The sequence below is a fragment of the Jaculus jaculus genome, chromosome 5, assembly GCF_020740685.1.
Source record: "Jaculus jaculus isolate mJacJac1 chromosome 5, mJacJac1.mat.Y.cur, whole genome shotgun sequence".
Lineage (NCBI taxonomy): Eukaryota > Metazoa > Chordata > Mammalia > Rodentia > Dipodidae > Jaculus > Jaculus jaculus.
The window spans coordinates 61,650,613-61,667,650 of NC_059106.1; the positions used below are offsets into that span (position 1 = coordinate 61,650,613).

General features: G+C 40.4%; 1 protein-coding gene across 11 annotated transcripts in view; it reads left to right on the forward strand.

Moving 5' to 3' along the window:
- The window catches only part of LOC101605199 (delta-type opioid receptor), a 307,172-nt gene that overhangs the window by 124,539 nt on the left and 165,595 nt on the right, over nt 1–17,038 (forward strand). The gene's annotated exons all lie outside the window — the stretch shown is intronic.

Here is a 17,038-nt window from a genome sequence, read left to right on the forward strand (position 1 = left end):
CGTAGATGATGTGTTCTGCATTTTGAATCACATCAGGAAGTTCATAATGTCAGGCTGTTCTTCAATTAATGTTACTAATTTTGGCTACCTAGTTAAAGTGGTAACCACCAGATTTCTGTGTGGTAAATGTAGATTCTTTGTATTTGTGGTGATGCTTTGGCATTGTAGATATCCTTTTCCCATTGGTTTTAGACATTCATTGATCCTGTGGGTTGCAGGTAAAGTCAGGTCTTGAAAACAGATTTGGAAGATTTTAAATTAGGGAAGAAAAGAAAGATAATGGGTGCCGTTTGGCATTATACTCCATAGGCTTTCCTGGATTCTTGCTAAATCTGATACCTTGCATTTTTTCTCTGTTCCTAAAATTAGGCCTACAGGGTTAAATTTTCTTTGGCAGTGGGGCATCATTACAATAAGGATTATAGTGGCATTTGGTTTTTACTTTGTTCAGGTAGCTTTGGTCTGCTTTTCTGGTGATGGAGTTTTCTCATCATTAGGTATATGTAATTGGTCTTTATTTTATTTCTTAACATCAGCTATATTTGTATTCTAAATTGCTAAGTAAACTTTGATATTTTTTTCTCCCTTTTTCAAGGTAGAGAGGTCTCACTCTAGCTTGGGCTGACCTGGAACTCACTGTAGTCTCAGGCTGGTTTCAAATTCCTGGTCATCTTCCTGCTTCTGCCTCCTGAGTCCCGTGATTAAACACATGGGCCATCATGTCTGACCTGAACTTTTATTAAGTTATTTAATTTCCTTTTTCTTTTAAACTCTTTTTAAAATATTGTATTGAAAATTTTTTAAAATTTTATTTATTTGAGAGAGTGAGAGAGGGAAAGAGAGAGAGTGGGCGTGCCAGGCCTTCCAGCCACTGCAAAAGAACTCCAGATGCATGCTCCACCTTGAGCATCTGGCTTACATGGGTCCTGGAAAATTGAACCACGATCCTTTGGCTTTGCAGGCAAATGCCTTAAGCACTAAGCTATCTCTCCAGCCCCCAAATATTGTATTTTTATTTAGTTATTTGAGAGAGAAAAAAGAAGAGAGAGAGTATGGCCGTGCCAGGGCCTTCAGCCACTGCAAACGAAACTCCAGAGGTATGCATCACCTTGTGCATCTGGCTTATGTGGGCACTCTGGGTCTATAGGCTTCGCAGGTAAGCACCTTAACCCCTAAGCCATCTCTCCAGCCCAAATTTTCCTTCCTCCTTCCCTTTCCTTCCCTTCTCTTTCCTTCCCTTCTTCTTTCGTCCTGACAGGGTCTTATGTAGCCAGGCTGGCCTTGAACTCCTGAACCTTCTTCCTCCAGTTCCCAAGTACTGGAATTGTCATCATACCTGGCAGTTTCTTTAATTTTAATATAAAAAGCTGATATTTTAGCTGAGCATAGTGGCGCACGCCTTTAATCCCAGCACTCAGAAGGCAGAGGTAGGAGGATTGCCATGAATTTGAGGCCACCCTGAGACGACATAGTGAATTCCAGGTCAGCCTGAGCTAGAGTGAGACCCTACCTTAAAAAAACAAAACAAACAAAAAAGTTGATATTTTAAGCCATGTGTGGTGGTTTATTCTTGTAGTCTCAGCACTTGGGAGGCTGGCATAGGAGGATCAAGGTGAGTTCAAGACCAGCCTGGGCTACAGAGTGAGATCTCATCTCAAAAGAAAACAACAACAACAACAAAAAAACCAAACAGTGCTGGAGATATGGCTTAGTGGTTAAGGCATTTGCCTGCAAAGCCAGTGGGCCCAAATTTGATTCCCCAGGGCCCCTGTAAGTCAGATGCACAGGGTGGCACATGCATCTGGAGTTTGTTTGAAGTGGCTGGAGGTCCTGGCATGCTCATTCTCTCCCATCTCTCTTCTCTCAAATAAGTAATTAAAAAACCCACAAATGAAAAAAACTGATATTTTATGAAATTCCATTCCATCTTCTATAAATCAGGAAGCAACAAATGACAAGTCCCAGATATAGCTTATTTAAGAGTGGAAATCTGACCATCCATCAGATTTAACATATAACTTATCCTGACATGGAAGGTACAATTAGCACTTCCGATTCAAGCCGTACTTCTCCCACTGGTCCACGTGATCCTTTTCCTCACTAGCCGCTTCTCGGTTCTTCCCTGCTGTCCTCCCTTCATGTTTCTTGAGTTTGCGAGCAGGCCTGTGTGAGTGGAGAATCCCCTCACCTGGCTTTTCCTGCATCTCAGGCCAAGCCTGGCAGCTGTGGCCACGTGGACCTGGTGCCTCTGCTGCTAGAGCCGCTTCTGCCTTCTTCTATGGACTCTAGACGCTCTGGATCTCTCCTACTTCTCTGCTATAGTTGATAATATCTTATACACCTCACTTTTTAGTAGAAGAGTGTATTTTGCTAGTTTGTTTTGTTTTTTTTTGGCTATTTCTCCCCTAGGCTGTTTTGACATGGTTCCTACGCCACCATCTCAACCGCATTCCATCTTTTAAAGACAGTGCTTATATAATAATTATATGAAGATGGTCAGAATCAATTTACTTAGCAAGATTTATCCCATTAATTATTATTATTATTATTTTTGGTTTTTCTAGGTAGGGTTTCACTCTAGTCCAGGCTGACCTGGAATTAATGTGTAGTCTAAGGGTGGCCTTGAACTCACGGTGATCCTCCTACCTCTGCCTCCCGAGTGCTGGGATTAAAGGTGAGTGCCACCATGCCTGGCCCCATTCATTATTTCTTTTTCTTCAGTTGCTATCCTTGCTAACTGTACTATTTTTATTATGACAGTTAATAAAGTACTGGCTCACAAGTGTCTGGTAGTTCATGTTTCTTTTGGGACTTTGTAAGATTAAAAAGATAAGCATTGGGGGCTGGGGATGTGGGTAAAGTACTTGATGCCCAGGCATGAGGCCTGAGTTCCAATCCCAATCACCCATGTAGAATGGCATGGTGGCATGTACCTATGGGGAGGCAGAGATAGGAGAACCCCTGCTTAGCTAAATTGGTGAGTCATGAATTTAGCAGGAGACCATGTCTCAAAAAAGATAAAATGGGACTGGGGAGATGGTTCCATGGTTAAAGGCACTTACTTGCAAAGCCTGCTGGCTTGGGTTCAATTCCCCAGCATAAAGCCACACAAAGCCAGAAAGAAGCAAGAAGTGGTGCATATGTCTGTACCTGTACACATGCACACAAACAAATAAATAATAAAGTACAAGAGAGATTGAGGAAGACACTTAATGCCAACCATTAGCCTCCACATACATATACATGCACACATGTGTACCCATACACAGTACATACACACGCTGTATAAAAACAGGACTAGCATTGGGGTAAATGTATAACCTGACTATATCAGATAGTCAAAGGCAAAAGGTGTTTGTGTGTGTGTATTTTATTTTTAATGATTTTTACCTAATGTAGGCAGTCTTTAAGATGGCCCTCAATGATCCCTGCTCCTCAATGACTGTGTAACCCTTTCCTCTTGAATGTGGGCTGGACTCACTTCTCATGAATAGAATTTAGTAAAAGTAGTGGGATTCATTTCCAAGATGAAGCTACAAGAAGCTGTGGTTTTTGTCTTGGGCATTGTCTTGCTCTTGACTTCTCCCTTCAATTACTAATTACCTCTGAAGAGGCCTACATGGCAAGAATCAAGGTTTGCCAGGGAGTTTGGAAGTGGTTCTTCTAAGGCCCAATGACAGCCATGTTGCGGCAGGTTCTATAGGCAGAGTTGAGTCTGAAGATGAATACAAACCAAGTTTTTTTTTTTTTTTTTTTCGAGGTAGGGTCTCACTCTAGCCCAGGCTGAACTGTAATTCACTATGTAGTCTCGAGGTAGCCTTGGACTCATGGCCATCCTCCTATCTCTGTCTCCTGAGTGCTGGGATTAAAGGCATACGCCACCACTCCTGGCTTCTTGGAAGTATTTTGAGCAGAGAAATGACATGGTCATCCATTTAATATATATTAGTTGGTTATATGCAAGGAGCTATGAGTAAATGTGATCATAAAAATGTAGAGGAGATGATTCTTCCCTAAGGGAGTTGAGTGCTCTACTGTTAGTAGAGACAACTGGGCATACACAGAGAAGCTTAGGAGTGGAACTCTGTGTCATGAAAAGGCATATCCTATGGCTAAAGCACCAAGTAAACCTGTTTTAAAATTTTGACTCTTCTTGGTTCAACATATTTTTGCAAGTATTTAATGAGTGCCTATTTTGGGCCAGGTAAAATAATAATGCTAGTGTTTATTGATGGCTTATTATGAGGCATTGTGCTGTGTGTTTTGTAGCTTTGATATAGGTGTTAATCCTTAAAGTCTAGTTATGTTTCTTAAGTAGTGGCCATCAGGGCAAGTTCCTTTAACCTCTACAACACTTTACTAAAGCTATGCCTGTACCTTTTAAGGTTGTTATGATGATTTAAGTATATGAAATATTTTACTTTGTTTTGAGATACTGAGGATAGAACTTTATTTTTACACTTAATCTTAGCCAAGAGGCTGAGAAGTGATGAACTTTATTTTTATTACTTATTATTTTTTTAAGTTCTTAAAAATATTTTATTTTTATTTATTAATTTATTTGAGAGAGAAGGGGGTAGAGAGAGAGAGAGAATGGGCATGCCAGGGCCTCCAGCCACTGCAAACGAACTTCAGACGTGTACGCCCCCTTGTGCATCTGGCTAACATGGGTCCTACTTTTTTTTTTTTATCATTTGCAAAAGAGAATGAATAATAATGAATGGATGTGCGCCAGGTCCTGTTGCCACGACAGACATCTGGCTTTCAGCCGGGTGTGGTGGTGCACGCTTTTAATCCCAGCACTTGGGAGGCAGAGGTAGGAGGATCGCCATGAGTTTGAGGCCACCCTGAAACTACATAGTGAATTCCAGGTCAGCCTGGGCTAGAGTGAGACCCTACCTCGCAAAAACCAAAAAAACAAAGAAAAGAAACAGACATCTTGCTTTATATGGGTACTGGGGAATGGAACCCAGACCATGAAGCTCTGCAAGCAAGTGCCTTTACCCACTGAGCTATATCTCTAGCTGATGACAATGAAACTTTAGCCTGGGTTTCTTGTAGCCAGGGTTGGCCATGAACTCAATATGTAGCCAAGTTGCACTTCAACTTCTGAGTTCTAGGATTACAAATGTGTACCACTACATCCAGTTTTATATGGTGTTGGGGACTGAACCCAAGGCTTTGTGCATGTTAAGCAAGAACTGTACAAACTGAACCACATCCTCAGCCATCAGATATATTCTTCATTTTAGTCATTATAATTTCCATATTTAAGCCTCACCTCAACTCTTTGAAGTGCTATTAACCCTACTTTATATTTTAGGTAATATGTTAAAAGTTAAACAACTTGGGATGGAGAGATGGCTTAGCAGTTAAGGCGCTTGCTTGCAAAGCCAAAGGATCCAGGTTCAATTCCCCAGGACCTACATAAGCCAGAGGCACAAGGTGATGCATGCATTTGGAGTTTGTTTACAGCACAGCCCTTCTTTCTCTCTCTTCTAATAAGTAAATAAAAATAAAATATATAAAAATATTTTTAAAAAGTTAAACAAGTTGTTAAAAGTTTTACAACAAGTAACTGAAAATTGGCTTCAAAGCTGTCAGTCTTTACTGTGACAGTTTTTGCTTGATAAGTATGCCCATAAGCAAGGGCATAAGAGATTTTTTTTTTAAGATTTTACTTTTATTTATTTATTAATTAGAGAGAGAGAGAATGAGAATGGGCACACCAGAGTTCTTAATAATTGTGATATTGTGAAAGTACATTTTATGTCTGAATTTGGTATTTTGTGTAATTGGGATAATATTACAGGAAACATGTAGTAATGTTAAAAACAAAACCTTACTATGTGCTTGTTGCATAGGATTTTTCAATAAATTGTAATTCTTGTTTGCCTTTCATAAAATCTGACTTCATAAATATGTGGGAGAATAATTTTATTTTTTTATTTTTTTTCATGTGTGTATATAATGTGTTGTGTGGTGTGGGCAGGTGCTTGTGCCCTATGCACATGTGTAGAGAAGCCAGAGGAGAACATCAGGTGTTCTTTACCACTCATTTGTGTTGTTTCCTTGAAAAGTCTGTCATTGAACCCAGAGCTGATGTTTTCAGTCAGACTGTCTGACCACCAGACCTAGTGATTTTCCTGTCTCTACTCCCCAAGGGAGAATAATCTTTTTTAAACAAATCTTATTAACTTATTTATTTGAGAGAGAGGATGGACATGCCAGGCCTTTAGCTGCTTGAAATGAACTCCAGACTCATGAGCCACCTTGTGCATCTGGTTTATGTGGGTCCTGCAGAATTGAACCTTGGTCTTTAGGCTTTGTAGGCAAGTGCCTTAACCACAAAGCCGTATTTCCGGCCTGAATAGTCTTCTTTTTTTTTTTTTTTTGTTTTTCAAGGTAGGGTCTTACTCTAGCTCAGACTGACCTGGAATTCACTATGTAGTCTCAGGGTGGCCTCAAGCTTGCAGCAATCCTCCTACCTCTGCCTCCAGAGGGCTGTGATTAAAGGTGTACGCCATCATGCCCCCCCCCTCCCCCCGCTCAGCCTGAATAATCTTTTAAGAAGAATAATTTTTGTATCTTTCATTAAAATTTTTTTTATTTATTTGCAAGCAGAGAGGGGGGAAAAGAGAGAAGTAGAGAGGAGAGGGGAATAGAAGGGAAAGGGAGGGGAGAAGAGAGAAGAGGAGAGGAGACAGAGAGAATAGGTGCACCAGGGCCTCCAGCCACTGCAAATGAACTCTAGACACATGCACCACTTTGTGCCTGGCTTTACATGGGTACTGGGGAATCAAACCCAGCTTATTAGGCTTTGCAGGCAAACACCTTAACTGCTGAGCCATCTTTGTAGCTCTACATCTTGATATTTACCATTTTCTCCTGAAACTGGTTATCTGTATGCCTATATAGTTATATTATATAACATATATAATATAGTGTAATATAGCTATGTAGAAAGCATCTGATTTTGTCTAGTGTTGATCTTTGGATTTGATTCAAGTACATAATTTTTTAAAATTTTTTAAAATATTTTTATTTAGTTATGTATTTATTTATTTGACAGAGAGCGAGAGAGAGAGAGAGAATGGGCACACCAGGGCTTCCAGCCACTGCAAATGAACTCCAGACACATGTGCCACCTTGTGCATGTAGCAAACATGGGTCCTGGGGAATCAAACCTGGGTCCTTTGGCTTTTCAGGCAAATGCCTTAACCACTAAGCCATCCCTCTAGCCCCAGTATATCATTTTTATCTTGTGTGTAGTTACTAGCTTGTGCTTGAGTGTTCTAAAGACCCATTGCACAGCAAGTCTGGCTTCAGGGCTTCATTTCCTGGTTGGTAGGACACAGTAATGTGGCTGATGTTCCCATTGTTGCTTTTATCTTTTGAAGCAGATGTGAAAGTAAACATACACAGTTGAAAAACAGGAAGGGGTTAGCGTTAGGGTGTTTTTACAAGGGAACTTTTACACAAGGCACCTAAATCCAAAGAAACCTGACTCTTTTTTAAAAAGATACAGTATTATTTTTATAAAGTAAATAAAAGGTATTTTAGCAGTTTAATGACTTCATGAAAGTACATATAGTTTTGCTTTAATACATTTTGGAGAAGTGAATATTGTGTTTCTATTTAGAGAACTTTTAATTTTTTCCTGTGCTGGAAATCAAACCCAGGGTCTCACACATGCAAGGCATGTTCTTTACTTCCATTCCTGAATGATGTAATAGCCACCCTACTCTGGATTCTGTTTTCATATGGAATCATTTTTGACAAGGAAACGTGGATTTTTTGTTGTTGTTGTTCTTGTTGGATATCTGTTGTAATAACATTTCACGCGAACTTCCTCAAAAGCCAGAACTTGAGATAGCATTTTTCTATTTTGAACCTTTCTTCCCTAAGGGGGAATAACACATAGTGAATACTAGTGATGTATTAGGTATGACTCTTCATATATCCCAATTAAATATTTTCATCTTTGACATCAGCCCTCAAAGAATTTATGTTGCTTTGTCTAAATACCCCTGTCATCTTCCTCTTTAACTTCTTAAATCCATATTTTTGTTAAGCAGTTTTCTGTTAATAGTATTTGGGAGTCAGTGTGATGTTGGAGCCAGTAAGGGTATGGGATTTGGAGTCAGATCTGGCTTTATAATAATGTTATACTTTGATAACAAAAAAAACCCCTGCTTTTTATTTCACTAAATAAAACTAGAGTCATTCAGAGTTGGTTTTAGAAAGAGAGTGTGCATATGTGGTGTAATTGGAGACCTCAGCGAGGACTTTGTTCCTAAAGACTCACTTTTCCCTGGGGAATCCCTTGCTGACCTCAGGGAGTGCTGCTTTCCCTTTCATTTTCTGTCCCAGAGGACAGTCTTATATAGTACACAGCTGAGACCAGTCTGGAAATTTCATACTTTCTTAAAGACTGAGCCATACAAAAGGAAAATAAGCACAGAGTTACTAGTGTGTGTCTACATAATGTGGCCCTTGAGATGAAACTCACCCCTTTTTTACCCTATAAAGACATTGCATCTTGGCTTACCAGCTTGTTGCCTCTGAATAAAGCACAATTTTAATATTTGATTCTCAGTTTTTGTTCACATAATGGGCAGTTTGTGGTCTTCTGTTGGAGTATCTCCCTTTCTTGGCCTACAATGCATATCTACCCTTCAGTGGCAAAAGCTGTTTTTAACTCTTCTTTCTGAATGTACATTCAGCAGGTGTCACTACTCTAAATGCAGAGAAAGCCCAGAGAAAAAGAGGTGTTCTGTATCTTGCTAGTCTGTGGCTAAACATTAGAAAGGACCCATTTCTTTCTTTCTTTCTTTCTTTCTTTCTTTCTTTCTTTCTTTCTTTCTTTCTTTCTTTCTTTTTTTTTTTTTTTTTTGAGGTAGGGTCTTACTCTGGCTCAGGCTGACCTGGAATTCACTATGTAGTCTCAGGGTGGCCTCGAACTCTTGGTGATCCTCCTACCTCTGCCTCCCGAGTGCTGGGATTAAAGGCGTGTGCCACCACGCCTGGCTCCCATTTCTTTCTTTTTTAAAAAATTATTTTTATTTATTTATTTTGAGAGAGAGAAGCAGATATAGAGGGAATGGATATACCAGGGCCTCTAGCCACCGCAAAAAAAATCCCTAAAAACAAAAAACCAAAAAACGAACAAACAAAAAACACCTCCAGACACTTGCATCCCTTGTACATCTGGCTTATGTGGGTACTGACGAATAGAACTTAGGTCCTTAGGCTTTGTAGGCAGACGCCTTAACCCCTAAGCCATCTCTCCAGTCCTAACAGGCCCATTTCTTACATGTTGATCATGTCCCATGTCTCAACAGCCCTTCAGGGAGATCACAATTACAGAATATCCAGTTCTTCATAGAAAAGAAACACAAAATATGGGGGAAAAAAAGTATAACTTGGGGCTGTAGAGATGGTTTAGCAGTTAAGGCGTTTGTCTGCAAAAACCAAAGGATCTCGGTTCAACTCTCCAGGACCCATGTAAGCCCGATGTATAAGGGGCACATGCATCTGGAGTTTGTTTGCAGTGGCTGAAGGCCCTGGCACACCCATTCTCTCCCTTTCTCTCTGCCTCTTTCTCTTTCTCAAATAAATAAATAAAATATATTTAGAAAAGAGTATAGCTTTTCTCTTACTGAGTGTGGTTTTAAAAAACAAAAGTGCTGGGTTGGAGACATGGCTTAGTGGTTAATGTGCTTGCCTGCAGTTAATGCACTTGCCTGTGAAGCTTAAGGACCCAGGTTTGATTCCCCAGCACCCACGTAAGCTGGTGGCACATGTTTCTGGGGTTCATTTGCAGTGGCTAGAGACCCTGGTGCACCCATTCTCGATCTGCCTCCCTCTCTTTCTCTCTCTCAAGTAAACAAATATATAAAAAGCAAAAGTTCTAAGTTAACTTTCACTGAAATTTGATTCATGTCTTAGTATACTGTACCTTATCATGAGCTATGATACATGGTCTATGATAAGAGATTTTAAAACATGCCTTACCACAGGTTTGAGGCCTGGTTTACATAGCAAGTTCCAGATCAGCCTGGGCTACAGAATGAAACCCTGTCTTGAAACAAAACAAGCTGGGTGTGCTGGCTCACACCTTTAATCACAGAATTTGGAAGGCAGAGCTAGGAGGATCACTGTGAGTTTGAGGCCACCCTGAGACTACATAGTGAAGTCCTAGTCAGCTTGGGCTAGAGCAAGACCCTACCTCAAAAAACAAAAGAAATGAAACATAAAAATAAAATAAACAAATAAAAAGAAACAAAAAAAACCATAAAAACATATCTATAATATATGTCTCAGGCTGGGGAGATGGTTAAGTGGTTAAAGACGCTTGTTTTCAATATAGGTCTCAAAAAGGGGAAGCATGTCTTTAACTAATGATACTAAAAGTATGAGGCAGTCTAAATTCCATCAGTCCTTAAAACAATAAGGACTTTGTGTGTGTGTGTGTGTGTGTGTGTGTGTGTGTGTGCGCGCGCGTGCGCGCACACACTGCACATGTGTGTGTACATATTTATTTGGAGGCCAGAGGACAAAACATCAAATGCTAAACCACCTTTTCCCACTGGCCTGCAGCTCACCAAGCAGGCTAGACTGACTGGCCAATGAATCCCAGAGATCTGCGTGTCTCTACCTCTCCTAGCACTGGGATTACAAGTGTACTTCACATGTCCAGTTTTTTTTTAATGTGGGTTCTGAGGATTGAACTCAGTTCTTCATGCTTGCAAGGCAAGTACTTGACTGACTCATTTTTCTAGCACAGAGACTTTAAAATAAAAAATGATATGAAATTATGAGTGCAAGGGTAGGACTGAAAACCAATATTTATTTAGCATAAGAAAACAAATCACAACAGATTACTTTTTTGAGGCAAACCCAATAGACTGGCCTTTAAATTTTTATTATTATTATTGTCATTTTGTGTGAGAGGGTGAGAGCAAGACAGAGTGAGAACTGGTGTGCCAGGGCCTCCAGCCACTGTAATCAAACTCCAGACATGTGCATCACCTTGTATGCATGTGTGACGTTGCTCACTTGCATCACCTTGTGCGTCTGACTTAACATGGGATCTGGAGTCAAATATGGGTCCTTAGGTTTTGCAGGCAAATGCCTTAGCTGCTAACCCATCTCTTCAGCCCATATTGCTTCTGTTTTGCTCTTTTTTTGAGACAATCTCATCTAGCCCAGGTTGGCCTCAAACTCACTATGTATGTTGCCGGGGATGGTCTTGAACTGATCATTACAGTTATGTGTCATCACATCTTTTTTTTTTTAAGATTTTATTTTTATTTATTTATTTGAGATGGGGGTGGAGAGAGAGAGAGAGAGAGAAAGAGAGAGAGAGAGAGAGAGAGAGAGAGAGAGAATGGGTGCACCAGGGCCTCTAGCCACTGCAAATGAACTCCAGACGCATGTGCCACCATGTGCATCTGGCTCATGTGGGTTCTGGAGAATTGAACTGGGGTTCTTAGGCTTTGCAGGCATGTGCCTTAAGCACTAAGCCATCTCTTCAGCGCCCCCCTTTTAGGTGGGGGGAAGAGGTTTATTTTGGCTTACAGCCTCAAGGGGGAAGCTCTTCCAAGGGAGATGAGATGAAGCAGTCTGGCTCAGTCATGATCCATGGGCCTCTCTTGCCCATGTGCACAGTGAGAGGAGTGTACTGTGTCAGGGTGGGGTGGGATGTTCTGCTCCACACAGCCTCTCTGGGACCCAGGCTAATGGAAATCTGACAAGTGTGGCTTCCAAAGTCACCTGAACTTAACCTGGTGCTAACAGAAAGGAGAAGAGTGAGTGAAACAAACTTGCTTTGCTACCACCTCAGGTCAGAAGGAATGTACATCATTGCTATGGTAAGCTTACTGGTCACATTTGGGTGCACAGGATTCTGGGGACTGTAGTCCTTGACTGGGCAGTTACCTCCTAGAGTCAGCTCTGTATTATGCAGAGGGGAGGAAATGTCCATAGACCATAAGAAAAAAAAAAAAAAAAAACAGAGAAGACAAAAAAAAAAAAAATCTCAGCTGTGCATGGTGGCATGCACCTATAATTCCAGCATTCAGGAGGCTGAGGTAGGAGGATCGCCATGAGTTCAAGGCTAACTTGGATTACATAGTAAGTTCCACGTCAGCCTGCAGTCCCCCTTTTTTGAGGTAGAGTCTAGCCACACTGGCCTAGAATTTACTATATAGGCCAAGTTGGGTTTGAACTTGTGATCTTCCTGCCTCAGCCTCCCTAGTACTGGAATTTCAGTGTCTACTATGCCCAGCTAATAAATTGCACCTTCCCTGTGACTGTTGTCACATAGGTAGTCTGCATGGCTATTCAGGAATCTCCTACAATAAATTACATACTTTTAAAAACTGAAAAGTGGCATAAATGGAAACACCCTCACAGACCCACCCAAGAGGCATGTCTTTCACTCCATTCCTAATCTGGTCAAGTTCAACAGAATTTAACAACCATTCTGTCTCAAGGAAGCAAGACAGAAGAGTGATAGAGGAGGACACCTGACATCCTCCTCTGGCCTCCATGCTCATGTGCACAGGTGCATCTGCCCACACAGGAATATACCACACACACCACATACACACACACACACACAAATGCAAACTTATTTTTAGCTAACTAGTTTGTGTTAGTGTTACTATGGGGATGTAAAACAGGTCAAATCTGAGTTGGACAGGCTCATATTTTTCAGCCTGATGTCTTGTCTCCTCTGTTCAATTTCAGACTGACTAATCTCTTTCAGGCCTTCAGTACATTTTCTCTTTCATGTCAACTTTAATTCTGCTTATCCCTTCTGGTAGTAAAAATAGGTTATAGTACTAATAAACCATATGCTCTGAAAAATCACTTAGAAGCAAACTTCTATACAAAAAGCAGAAAGGAATAATAGGAGTATCACTCAGTAGCAGTACTTGAGATCCTGGGCCCTACCCAAACACTGTGAAAGAAAGAGAGAGAGAGAGAGAGGGAGAGAAAGAAAGAAATAAGGAAAGGAAAGAAGGAAGAAAAGAAAGAAAGCAAGCAGGCAGGAGGGAGGATAAGCCTATACATCAGGAAAGCAAAGCCTGGAAAGGTACAGTAACTTGTCTGAGGTCATGTAGCATATTAATTGTGGGTGCCAAGTCTTAACTCAGGTTTGGCTGAACTTAGTATTGGTTCATAGTGCTCATGGTGTGTACACTTGAAATCTCAGCACCAGGGAGTAGAGGCAGAATGACTATAAGGTCAAGGTCAGCCAGGGGTACATATTGAAATCCTGTCTTAAGAAAAGCAAACCAAAACTGGTTTGTAGCATGATCAGATTTGCTACTCCCTTGTATTATGGGTGGGGCAGTAGTAAACTCCCATTTCATTTTATTCAGACTTTCCTAAGTCACTTATTGTAATCTAAATTATTGAGCATTAGTATTATACTATTATGCAATGTCTTTTTGTTCTCCACATCCTCTATTATTGTTGCCTTTTGTGTGCAAGTGCTGTGTTAAGTCTAGGATTTTTTTGTATCAGAAGGCCTTAATGCCACTTATCTTTTACTATCACTTCCAATTTAGTGACTGAAAAACTTTTATTTTAGCTGGATGTGGTGGTACACACCTTCAATTCCAGCACTAGGGAGGCAGAGGTAGGAGGGTCAACATGAGTTCAAGGCCACCCTAAGATTGCATCATAAGTTCTAGGTCAGCCTGGGCTAGAGTGAGATCCTACCTTGGGGAAAACAACAACAACTTTTTGTTCTGGGCTGGGAAGATGGCTCAGGGAGTAAAGTGCTTGTCATGCACGTGTGAGGATGTGAGGTAGAATCTGTAGCATCCATGTAAAAGCTGGGTGTGGTGATACACGCCTTTGATCCCAGTGCTGGAGAGGTAGAGATAGGAGAATCCCTATGATTTGTTGGCTAGAAAGTCCAGCCAAATTGGTGAGCTCTGGGTTCAGTGAGGGACTCTGTCTTTCTCCTTTTAGATTTTCGAAGCAGGGTGATCCTGCAACCTCTGCCTCCCAAGTGCTGGGATTAAATGGGTGCACCACCATGCCTGCCTCAAAAAAAAAAGGGGGGGGGGAGCTGGGCGTGGTGGCGCACGCCTTTAATCCCAGCACTTGGGAGGCAGAGGTAGGAGGATCACTGTGAGTTCGAGGCCACCCTGAGACCACATAGTGAATTCCAGGTCACCTTGGGCTAGAGTGAGACCCTACCTCAAAAAACCAAAAAAAAAAAAAAAAAAAAAAGGGGGGGGGGAAGCTGGAGAGATGGCTTAGTGGTTAAGACACATGCCTACAAAGCCTAAGGACTCAGGTTCAATTTCCCAGTACCCATAAAAACATAAAGCTACATGCACAATGTAGCACATGTGTCTGGAGTTTGTTTGCAGTGGCTAGAGGCCCTGGTGCCCCCATCCTCTCTCTCTCAAATAATTAAAAAAATATTTTAAAAGATAAGGTGGGTAGCAACTGAGGAAGACATTTGACATTGACCTCTGTCCTTCATATGCATGTACACATGTGATGTCTATCTGCATACATGTGAGCTCTCTCTCTCTCTCTCACACACACATGCACACATACCACACACACATAGATTATACAAAATAAAAAAGCCCAGACTGTTGTTTTTCATGATCTGAGATCAGGATTTTGGAAAAAGCTTTGTGAAAATGACTCTTCTTCATGTTACACGGGTGAGTGAAGCTTGTCTGTGTTTTGTGTGGTATAAATCTCAATGGCTGACTTGGAGCCAGAGAATCCAACATGGCCTGACTTTCATCTGGAGTGCCTTGGTTGGAGTGTTTCAGTCATCCTGTCATACTGTCTGGGAGACCTCACCTAAGCTTGTTATTCCAATATTGGACAGGAGTGGTTGTCTTTAGAGCCTAACTACCACAACTGTTAAACCTTACCTTAGAAGAAAAGCTTAATTCTTGAAAAGATTTTTTTTTGTTTTGTTTTGTTTTTCAAGGCAGGGTGTCACTCTGGCTCAGGCTGACCTGGAATTCACTATGTAGTCTCAGGGTGGCCTCGAACTCACGGTGATCCTCCTACCTCTGCCTCCTGAGTGCTGGGATTAAAGGCGCGCGCCACCACGCCCAGCTTTAATTCTTGAAATTTAAACTACTCTTTTCTGTTTTGGGCTTTCAGAATAATTATTTGAAGTGCCCTGACAAAACTTAGGTAACTGATAGTAAAATCACCTGAAAGTAGGGCTGGAGGGATGGCTTAGTGGTTAAGGCACTTGTCTGCAAAGCCAAAGGACCTAGGCTTGATTCCCCAGGACCCACGTAAGCCAGATGCACTAGGTGGTGCAGGCATCTGGAGTTCATTTGCAGCGGCTGGAGGCCCTGAAACACTCATTCCCTTTCTCTCTCTCTCTTTGTCTGTCAAATAAATAAATAAATAAATAAATAAGTAGGTAAATATCACCTAAAAATAGATTGTGAAGTACTTCTTGGAAAAAATTGAAATATCTAGTTTGATTTGTATATTGGGTTGGTTCAAAATTTAGCATATCTTTGAAAATCAAGTCTTTTGGAGAAACTGTCATATTTAGTATTGAGGTGTTATTCTGGTGCTAAGTAGAGAAACAAAAATATGCATAGACTGACTGTATGTTGTGTACCCAAAATAAAATGTTTATAGGGCTGGAGAAATGGCTTAGCAGTTAAAGAAAATATGTATAACTCTCCAACATATGATACAATAGGAAATACATATTAGTATATTTAATGTGTTGCTTGATTAGAAAATAAAAGCACAATATTTATTTGTCTTAGGGAGAACTTATCATGTCTGAAAGTCTTGACCAATGATTGAGGTAATATATAAAAATCACTAGATAATGATTTTGGTTTTCAAAACATATTTCAAAGTATTGACAGAGTAAATGGAGTCAAATAATGAAGAAGAATTAAACTTATGTCCAGTGAGATATAGTGGTTATCCACAGGTTTCATTTGATGAATATCCTTTGGAGGAATAACTGTTTATGATAAATTGGTACTGAGTTGAGTTGCAAGCAGTATCAGTGAAGCTGGGCATGGTGTTGGATGCCTGTAATCTAGGCCCTTGAGGGGTGGAGGCAAAAGGAGCAGGAAGTTGAGTATCATCGTTGGCTACATAGCAAGTTCAAGGTCAGCCTGGGCTACATAAAAAAAAGAGAAAGAAAATGTTACCTGTCAAGTTACCTAATCTGTGGTGCTAATTATTAGCAAAGTTTTTTTTGAAAAAAAAACCCTCATAGAAATAAATGACTTTAAATGCTATTTCCTATGATTTTATAAGTAATAAGCAGTTTTAGAAAATTTGGGCATAAAAACAAAGCTAAAATTACTATAATTCTGATGATAATGATAGTAATATATGTTGCTATTGTTTTCTGACCTTTTACAAATCTCTTGCTCTCAACTTTTTAAGATAAAGTGTCACTATAATGACACAGACGGACCAGGAACTTACATTATAGACCAGACTGGCCTCAAACTCATGGCAGTCCTACTGCCTTAGCCTCCCAAGTGCTAGAGTTACAGGTGTGCACCACCACACCTGGATAAATTTCTCATTTGATGGAGGTGTAGTGATAACAGCAATGACAATTGTTACTATCCAAAACAAAGAAAACAAAAACTTCAAAAAATACTCTATTTCTTATTCTTTTTTAAGTTTAATTAAAATTTTTTATTTAATTTTTTTTTATTGACCACTTCCATAATTACAGACAATAACCCATGGTAATGCCCTCCTTCCCCCCACTTTGCCCTTTGAAACTCCACTGTCCATCACATCCCCTCCCCCTCTCAGTCTCTCTTTTATTTATTTATTTTTAATTTTTATTAACATTTTCCATGATTACAAAATATATCCCATGGTAATTCCCTCCCTCCCCACCCCCATCTTTTATTTTGATGTTATGATCTTTTCCTCTTATTATGATGGTCTTGGGTAGGTAGTGTCAGGCGCTGTGAGGTCATGGATATCCAGGTCATTTTGTTTCTGGAGGAGCACATTGTAAGGAGTCCCA